The sequence below is a fragment of the Artemia franciscana genome, chromosome 7 (assembly GCF_032884065.1).
Source record: "Artemia franciscana chromosome 7, ASM3288406v1, whole genome shotgun sequence".
NCBI lineage: Eukaryota > Metazoa > Arthropoda > Branchiopoda > Anostraca > Artemiidae > Artemia > Artemia franciscana.
This window is the reverse complement of record NC_088869.1, coordinates 20,547,477-20,556,890: the sequence shown is the minus strand read 5'-3', so window position 1 is coordinate 20,556,890 and position 9,414 is coordinate 20,547,477.

The following is a 9,414-nucleotide window of genomic DNA, read 5'->3' as shown; positions in this document are numbered from 1 at the left end:
TCTTTGCTTCTTTTGTTATTTTGTGTCTAGATGCAGATAGATACGTTTATTAACAAAACAAGTTAGCTTCACCTATCTCCGGGACTTATTAAAATTTAAGTAAAAAACAAGACATATATGCAATCAGTAACGTGGAGAAAACTAAGACAAAAGAAAAAAGAGAAAAATAAAGGGGAAAATTCAATTTCTGAACAAAAAAAAAAAAAAAACAGAGAAGGAAATACAATTGGCTCACTTTAATGTTTATAGAGGGAGAATCTTTTCAGCATGGGCTTTGATTTAAAATATTCAAAAAATTTTTTTAATATTTTGCTGTTGCAAAATCAAAGAGATTATTTATGAATAAAAAATTCAGGTCAATATCAATTTGTATCAAAGCTAAGACGTATAGCAATTGAATAATTTGATAGATTGGAAAATTTCATGCCATATTTTTTTTTCGAAGTAATATGCAACATGTACGTAAATCAAGGCTGTGAAGTTCTTGGTATGGGTTTTTTCGACTAAAGAGATGGAAGTTCTGCTTGTTCACGATTATTTTTAAAAGGAAATTATTTTTTTCATCCAAATAGGACGGTAAGTGAAACTTCAGATTAACTTCGAGAAATTGAGCCCCCTCCCCAAGAGAGAATCCATCTTAAATGGAAATATGAACAGTGCAAATTAACGCGTCAGTGCATAGTTGTAGTTTCAGATCAATAATTAAATTAAATAAACAAGTTTTTTTAACTGAAAGTAACGAGCGACATTAAAACTTAAAACGAACAGACATTACTTCGTATATGAAAGGGGCTGCTTCCTCATCAACGCCCCACTCTTTACGCTAAAGTTTGACTCTTTCTCTCAATTTTTCATTTTAAAACGGTAAAAAACTTTAACGTAAAGAGCGGGGCATTGATGAGGAAGCAGCCCCTTTCATATACAAAGTAATTTCTGTTCGTTTTAAGTTTTAGTGTCGCTCCTTACTTTCAGTTAAAAAAACTATTTTTTTATTTAATTTCTGAACGTTTTTGAATCAATGCATGTTTTGATTTTGGCTCTCCGCAGAGAAATAATTAAAATGAAATTTGCATTTTTTTTTTTTTTTTTGGCTAAATGACTTTCTCATAATTTTGATCTAATGATTTTGAGAAAAAAGAAGCAGAGGAGGAAGCCTAGTTGCGCTCCGATTTTTTGGTTAATTAAAAAGGCAACTAGAGCTTATAATTTTTTACGAATCTTTTTATTAGTAAAAGATTTACGTAACTTATAAATTAACTTACGTAAAGAACTTTTGTATTCTCATGTTTTTATTACATATATGATAAGGATCGCCCCCTTGTCAGTACCTTGCTCTTCACACTAAAGTTTAAATTTTGTCCCAATTTTGTCCCAAAACAAAAGCTGCAGAATAAATAGTTGAAATTACTAAAAATACTTTAGCGTAAAGAGCGAGGTATTAGGAGGAGGTGAGCAACTCATATGGGTAATAATTTCTGTTTGTTTTAAGTTTTAATGCTGTTCCTTACTTCCAGCTGAAAAAACTTTTTCATATCTATTTTTTCATTGTTTTTTTAAATAATGCTAGTAAATCCTGCACTCCCCTCATGGAAATTTTCATCCCACATGACAAATTCTCAATGGAAAGTTCCCCCAGTATATCCGCCTCTTCTCATCCCCTTCCCCCAACCAAAATATCCTCCTGAAAACACCTGTACACTTTCCAATAACCATTACTATATGTAAGCACTGGTCAAAGTTTGTAACTTGTAGCCCCTCACACGGGGACTCTGGGGGAGTAAGTCGTCCCCAAACACATAGTTATAAGGTTTTTCGACTACGCTGAATAAAATGGCTATCTCAGAATTTTGATCTGTTGATTATGGGAAAATAATTAGCGTGGGAGGGGGCCTATTTGCCCTCCAATTTTTTGGTCGCTTAAAAAGGGCACCAGAAGTTTTCATTTCCGTTAGAATGAGCCCTCTCGTAACATTCTAGGACAACTGGGTCGATACGATCACCCCTGGAAAAAAAAAAAAAAAAAAAAAAAAAAAAAAAAAAAAAAAAAAAACCAAATAAACACTCATCCGTGATCTGCCTTCTACAAAATTCCACATTTTTGTAGATAGGAGCTTGAAACTTTTACAGTAGGGTTCTCGGATACGCTGAATCTGATGGTGTAATTTTCGGTAAGATTCTATGACTTTTAGGGGGTGTTCCCCCTATTTTCTAAAATAAGGCAAATTTTCTCAGGCTCGTAACTTTTGATGGGTAAGACTAAACTTGATGAAACTTGTATATTTGACATCATCATTAAAATGCGATTCTTTTGATGTAGCTATTGGTATCAAAATTCCATTTTTTGAGTTTTGGTTTCTATTGAGCCGGCTCGCTCCTCACCACAGTTCGTTACCACGAACTGTTTGATACCTTGCGTCTTACGCTAAAGCTGTAGGCATTTGTGAAAAAAAGCTTCCTATTCTAATTAAACAGCCCCTCAATTTCAGTAGCCGTTCTTAAAAAAAATGGGACAAAGGTATTGAGGATGTAAATAGAACAAGGTATTGAGGAGAGGGCAACCCTTCATATACGGAATAATTTTGTTTTGTTTTTTTAGTCGTAATGTTGATCCTTACTTCCAGTTAAATAAAAAATTGTTTTATTATCTAATTTCCGTTCATTTTTCAAATAATGCAGGTAAATCTAGCTACCTCTCCATGAACTATACCTCCTCCCTCACATGAAACTCCTCTGTGAAAAATTTCATCCAGGGTAAAGTACAACTCCCTTGTCAAGCTCCGTACAGGCAGTTCCATAGACGCGAAAAATGTTTTCTCCCCGTAAAATTACTTGCAGACGATTCAGTCTGAAAAATCATCCTTAGCATACATACTTTCATTTGAAAAAGACTTTAGATCTAATCGTTTTCTTGATCATTCCATTAACGCCGGGAAAGCTCCTGGATATTTCGTCCGGAACATCTGTACATGCACAATTGAGCTGACAAAGAGAATGTAAGACAATTAAAAAGGATTTCGCATTAAATTTCTCAAAATCCCCCAGTGAAAAATTTTTCCTGGAAAATTCAGCCCCATCCCTCCAAAAGTTTCTCCCAATGGAAATCCACTCCAGGTACAAAATCCCTCTCCCCCCAAAAAACGTCTGTATACTTCCCAATAACAAATACTATACATAAACAATGGGCAAATTTTATAACTTACAGGCCTCTCCCCATGGACTGTGGGGGATCATTTTAACTCTAAAGATATAATTATTTGATCTTTCAACTATAACGAACAAGAAGGCAATCTCAAAATCTTAATCAGATAATCTTGAAAAATAAATGGGCGTGGGAGAAAGGCCAGTTGCCCTCCAATATTTTTTTGTCAATTACAAAGGACAGTAGACCTTTTAATTTCTGCTTTAATGTGCCCTCTCCCAATATTCTAGGACCATTATTTAAATATGATCATCCATGAAAAAAACAACAACAACTAAACACGCATACGTCATCTGTCTTATGGGAAAAATAGCAAAATTCCATTTTTTTCTCTATATAGGAGCTTGAAACTCCAACAGTAGGGTTCTCATGTATGTTGAATCCCATGGTAAGATTTTAAGAAAGATTCCTTGAATTTTAGCGGGGCATTTCCTCCCTATTTCAAAGATCAGGTAAATTTTCTAAGATATCACGTACTATGTAGTAGGCCCATATAAGGATAGGTAGGATAAGTATCCTCCCGGGGCCCAATATGCATATGCGTGGACGGTAGCACAATCTTTAAACCCATACTAAGTGCGACTCTTAAAGGCTCACTTAAGTATTGAAAGCCGTTTGGCGGCACATAGCTGAAATTTTCACTCAAAGATTCCTTAGAAAGTGCTACTGGAGCACTTTCTGTGAGGCAGCTTATTAACGTGTACCATGGTACCATATACTACATATTACATTCATCTACGTGGACAAGAATTGTTAGGGAGTAAAAGGATGTTAAGAAGTTCGAATAGTAATGTTTGTTTGCTTTTAAGTTTTTAACATTATGTTTTTTCACATGTAAATGTTTATAGCTTGAGTTCACGTGAATTTTGCAGTTTTCATATTATCCAACTATACTGGGGAATGTGATCGCTTTTAAAATGGTACTGCTCTGCCTAAGAAAATTCTTAATTAGAAAATACCCTCCCTAATTTTAATAGGCATACGATTATCTAAAAGACATAGGCCATACATATACACAACATAAACAGCATATTACTGTATAAAGCCTAAAATACTTTCAATCAAACAGTTCGTGGTAACGAACTGTAGTAAGGAGCGACCCGGCTCAATAGTAACCAAAACTCTAAAAAACGGAATTTTGATACCAATAGCTACATCAAAGAATCGCGTTTTGATGCTGATTTCAAATATATAAGTTTCATCAAGGTTAGTCCTACCCATCAGAAGTTACGAGCCTGAGAAAATTTGCCCTATTTTAGAAAACAGGGAGAAAAACCCCCTAAAAGTCATAGAATCTTAACGAAAATCACACCATAAGATTCAGTGTATCAGAGAACCCCACTGTACAAGTTACAAGCTCGTATCTACAAAAATGTGGAATTTTGTATTTTTGCCAGAAGACAAATCACGGATTCGTGTTTTTTTTGTGTTTTTTTTTCCAGGGGCGATCGTATCGACTCATTGGTCCTAAAATTTTGCGAGAGGGCTCATTCGAACGGAAATGAAAAGTTCTAGGGCCCTTTTTTAGTGACCAAAAAAATTGGAGGGCACCTAGGCCCCCTCCCACGCTCATTTTTTCCAAAGTCGTCGGATCGAAATTCTGAGACAGCCATTTTATTCACCACAGCAAAAACCTTATAACTATGTCTTTGGGGACGACTTACTCCTCCAAAGCCCCCGTGGGAGGTGCTTCAAGTTACAAATTTTGACTGGTGTTTGCATATAGTAATGGTTTTTGGGAGTGTACAGACGTTTTCAGGGGGATTTTTTTGGTTGAAAGGGGGTTGAGAAGAGGGGGTTATGTGGGGATACTTTCCATGGAAGAATTTGTCATGGGGGAAGAAGATTTCCATAAAGGGGGTGCAACATTTTCTAGCATTATTTTTAAAAAAAATAATGAAAAAATAAATATGCAATTTTTTTTTCAACTGAAATTAAGGAGTAGCATTAAAAATTAAAACGAACAGTAAATATTACGCATGTAAGGGGTTCGCCTCCTCCTTATACCTCAGTCTTTACGCTAAAGCATTTTTAGTAATTTCAACTATTTATTCTACGGCCTTTGTGATTCAGGGGACAAAATTTAAGCTTTAGTGTAAAGAGCGAAGCATTGACGAGTGGGTGAACCCTCTCATATACATAATAAAAACGTACGAATATAGAAGTTTGTTACGTAAGCTAATTCGTAAGTTACATATATCTTTTACTAATGAAAACATTCGTAAAAGACTAAAAGTTCTAGTTGCCTTTTTAAGTGCCCGAAAATTGAAGGGCTCCTCCCCTCCTGGGCCTCCTCCCTCTTCTTTTTTCTCAAAATCTTTCGATCAAAACTATGGGAAAGCCATTTAGCCAAATAAATAAATATACAAATTTCGCTTTAATTATTCATCCGCGGAGAGCCGTAATCTAAACACGGATTAACTAAAAAAAACGTTCAGAAATTAAATAACAAAAACAAGTTTTTTTAACTGAAAGTATGGAGCAACATTAAAACTTAAAACGAACAGAGATTACCCCGTATATGAAAGGGGCTGTTTCCTCTTCAACGCCCTGCTGTTTACGCTAAATTTGTTACTGTTTTAAAATTTAGAGTAGAGAGAAACAGTCAAACTTCAGCGCAAAGATCAGGGCTTGAAGAGGGAACAGCCCCTTCTTTGCCGTAGCAAAAAATGTATTTTTTGCTAGTAAAAAGGTTTTTTACTGTTTTAACAGGTAGAGTTAAGAGAAAGAGTCAAACTTTAGCGTAAAGAGCGGGGCGTTGAAGAGGAAAAGCCCCTTTCATATACAGAGTAATTTCATGTAAGGAAGTATGCGCATATTGCCTCTTCGTCAGTTGTACATCCCCCTCATCATGCCTTGAAAGTTTCCACTTAATATTCTTAAGCCATTCAGAAAATTAAAAACCTTTATTTCGATCTAGCACACAATTTCTGATACCATACTCCCTAAGGAAGCCAAACGAAAAAAAAGATGGTAAAGAAGAGAAAAAAAGAGTAATAACAGCCAGTAAAAAAGAAAAGAAAAATATGCAAATATTTTGGCCGAGACCTCCCCTCGACTGTCTTCAGTTCAGAATAGAATAATAAAATGCAGATAAAAGTCCACAAAACAATATAAAAGGACAATATATTTGGATAATTTTTTTCTATTTTTCACTGACTGTCATTATCCTCGTTTTGTCTTCTTTGTGATTTTTCTTCAGTCATTTCTGTACTGGTGTAAACATGGATTGAAAACTTTCAAGCCAATCAGAGACATGAAATTTCCAGGCCTATTTTGGGGCATCAAGAAACTTTAATATTTTGGCCTGGGAGGATTCAGTAACTGATTTTGGCTTGAGCTGATTGAAAATAGTCCATGCTGATTGATCATAAAAAAGAAGTCTTTTGGCCAATTTCCAAGTGACCAAAACTTTTCAACTTTTTTTGGTGCTTTGGGATTCTCTTAACACACGGTCTTATGGATATTATTACTTTCGAAAAAAAGCACAATACCGCTGTGCATGGCACGTGCCACTTAGTATACACTTTTTTCACAGCGGAAAGCACCTTCAAGGAATACCAGCAAGTCAGATGTATCTATCCAATTTCCCGGATCTATACTGGCTTGACTTTATCAATCGTTCCCCGTCTCACGCGCTCATATTTTTAAGTTCTTCCCATCTTGCCAGGTTTCTTGTGTTTTTCTTTACTTTCTTGTGTACATCTACAGGCTTGACGATATCTTGCCCAAAATGTAATTTTCTCTTTTTTCCCATATTTTTAATTTTTACATTTTTCACCAAATTTGTTCACTGGCGAAAGTGAGAAGGTCCCTGCCGCTATTATTGTGTGGCTTTTGCTTTCTATTTCCGGAATTATTACTGTACTCATAATGTATTAGATACTGGCGCGGTTAATTATTCTGGAATATACACAGGAATATTCTGGCGCAGTTAAAGATATAGTTTAGCGGTTAGCCTACGAAATCCATTCTTTAAATGTACCACAGTGTTCTTTGAGTGTAATAGGCTACGCTATGAATGATTAAAATCCAACCAAAAATTAAAGGTCCTAGTTTCATTTCTTTACGAAATTTCAGCTAAGAATGACAAAAAAGATTGTCATTGCATGCAATATCTCGTTAGAAAGGTTGATTTATTTTACAGATATTCTGCTTGCAAATTCAGAAGCATATTTCATTGGTATGGTCATAATTTTAAATTGCACATTATGTTTTATTAGAAACATAAATAATTCTTTATTGAAATGCTTGTTTTTTTAAACTGACATAGTGTGGTACATTAACAAGTACTCTGACACCATACAGTATGCCCTTTGAAAAAGGGGAAATACCTAGTAATTCTAGGAGAACTTTAATTGAACCACTCAAGAAGAAAGGTGATTAGTGAGTGTGGTAATATATAGAGGCAATAGCTTGGCTTTTGTAAGAAGTGAATTACTTAGTATGTTGATGCATTTTAGATTTAGAGATGGCGTAGGAAAAGTTTTAAAGGAAGAGCATTGTAGTTTTAGGAAGAGAAGAAAAGTCTGAATTTTCATCCGTAAAGCAAGGCAGTCAGAAGATGTTCCTCTTGTATATAGTAGGATCAAGCCAGCTACTCATATAACTTGCCTCAGTGTGAGGCATTACCTCCTCAATATGCTTTCAATATAATTAATTGTGTTATTAACCTGAAATTGTATGTTATTCATTCAAATCAGTTTTCTAATTGAAAATAAATGGTAGCAATTGAGGCATCTTTTACAACACTATACTTGAACAAACGCATAAGAGACTGACTATTAAATTTGTAGAAGCAAAGCTGCTTGATGTGCCACACTGGATTTTTAGCTAATGAACGAACTTCTCTAGACAAGTCTAATGTTGTCTAGAGAATATAACATATTTGTCTTCTCTGGTGATAAGTGAAATGTGAAGGATATTCACTTATCACCAGCGTGTAGGAGAGGCACAAGGTATTTTGTTCGATTAGAGTTCTTCAGTTTTTTTTTTGTAATTTTGATCTGAATAATAAGCTCTTCTAGTTTTACTTTCGGCTACTTTTCGAATAGTTTATGTAGAGACTAGAGAGAGCTTAGAGCTGATTTGAAAGAGTAGTTATGTAATGTCGAGAAGCTCCTATAGATAGAAACCGTGAAGGAAAATTTTTTAAAAAAGAGTTTAGGGCTTGATAGCATGGGTGCATACCATGTCACGTACATACCACGGGACGTACAGTGTAACAACGATATTAAAGCAACAACTGGTTCAAAAATATTACTATAATTATAAATGTTATTGCTCTATTATTGAATACTTAGATCATTTATTTTTAATAATTTTTAAAAATTGATCATTTTAAAGTTCATAATTGATAATTACTAAGATTTCAAGTTTTATAAACAATTATATAGTTAATAACCTTAATAACTTAAGTTTTTTAGTCACTGGAGGATAAATCAGCAAAAGATCAAAATTAAACTCTAGCCAAAAGCCTCGCAAATTAATTACTAACTTAAGAAAAACTCGTCGAGTACCTAGAACTTGATAAGGATGGGAACAAGATCCTCCACATCTCTGTCCAATCCTTACATATACACATACAGGAATAGATCCTCTATTTTGATCTTAAACAGCCTGGATACTCGATCTGCAACATTGACGCGTACTCTGGGGCCGTGCAGTAGGCGATTATATGTTTTCAGGCGCACTGAAATTATTGGAATGAATTTTTGCATACTAAAGCATTTAATGTAGCTAAAAATCGTATTTAAAGTTTTTAATATTACAATTTTCATTTGAAATTGTTTTTAATTTAAAAATATCCAGATTTTCATTGTTTTAATATAATCACAATTTACATACTGCCACTTGATAATATCGTTGCTCAAAAAAGAGAATGATTTTGGCCCAAAGCTTAATAGCTAAATTATTTTTATTTACCATAAGCTTAAAGTGCCATGGAAATCAAATTAATTTTTCTTTTTGCCCCTTGGACCTTCCTCAGATCTATTCCTCGGAAACCACTACTTTCTGTTGTTTGATCCAAATTAAATGGCAGTACCCTGTTTTCGTCAATGTTGCCACATTGAACCGTGAAAAAAAAATAAGCAAAATTGATTAGTTACATTTGACAGTGCTTTATGTCCGTAAACATTCACACATTAACAACCTGGCGATTCCAAAAGACGACAACACCTTCAAAGAATAGCAACACTTTCATAAGCTGCTAA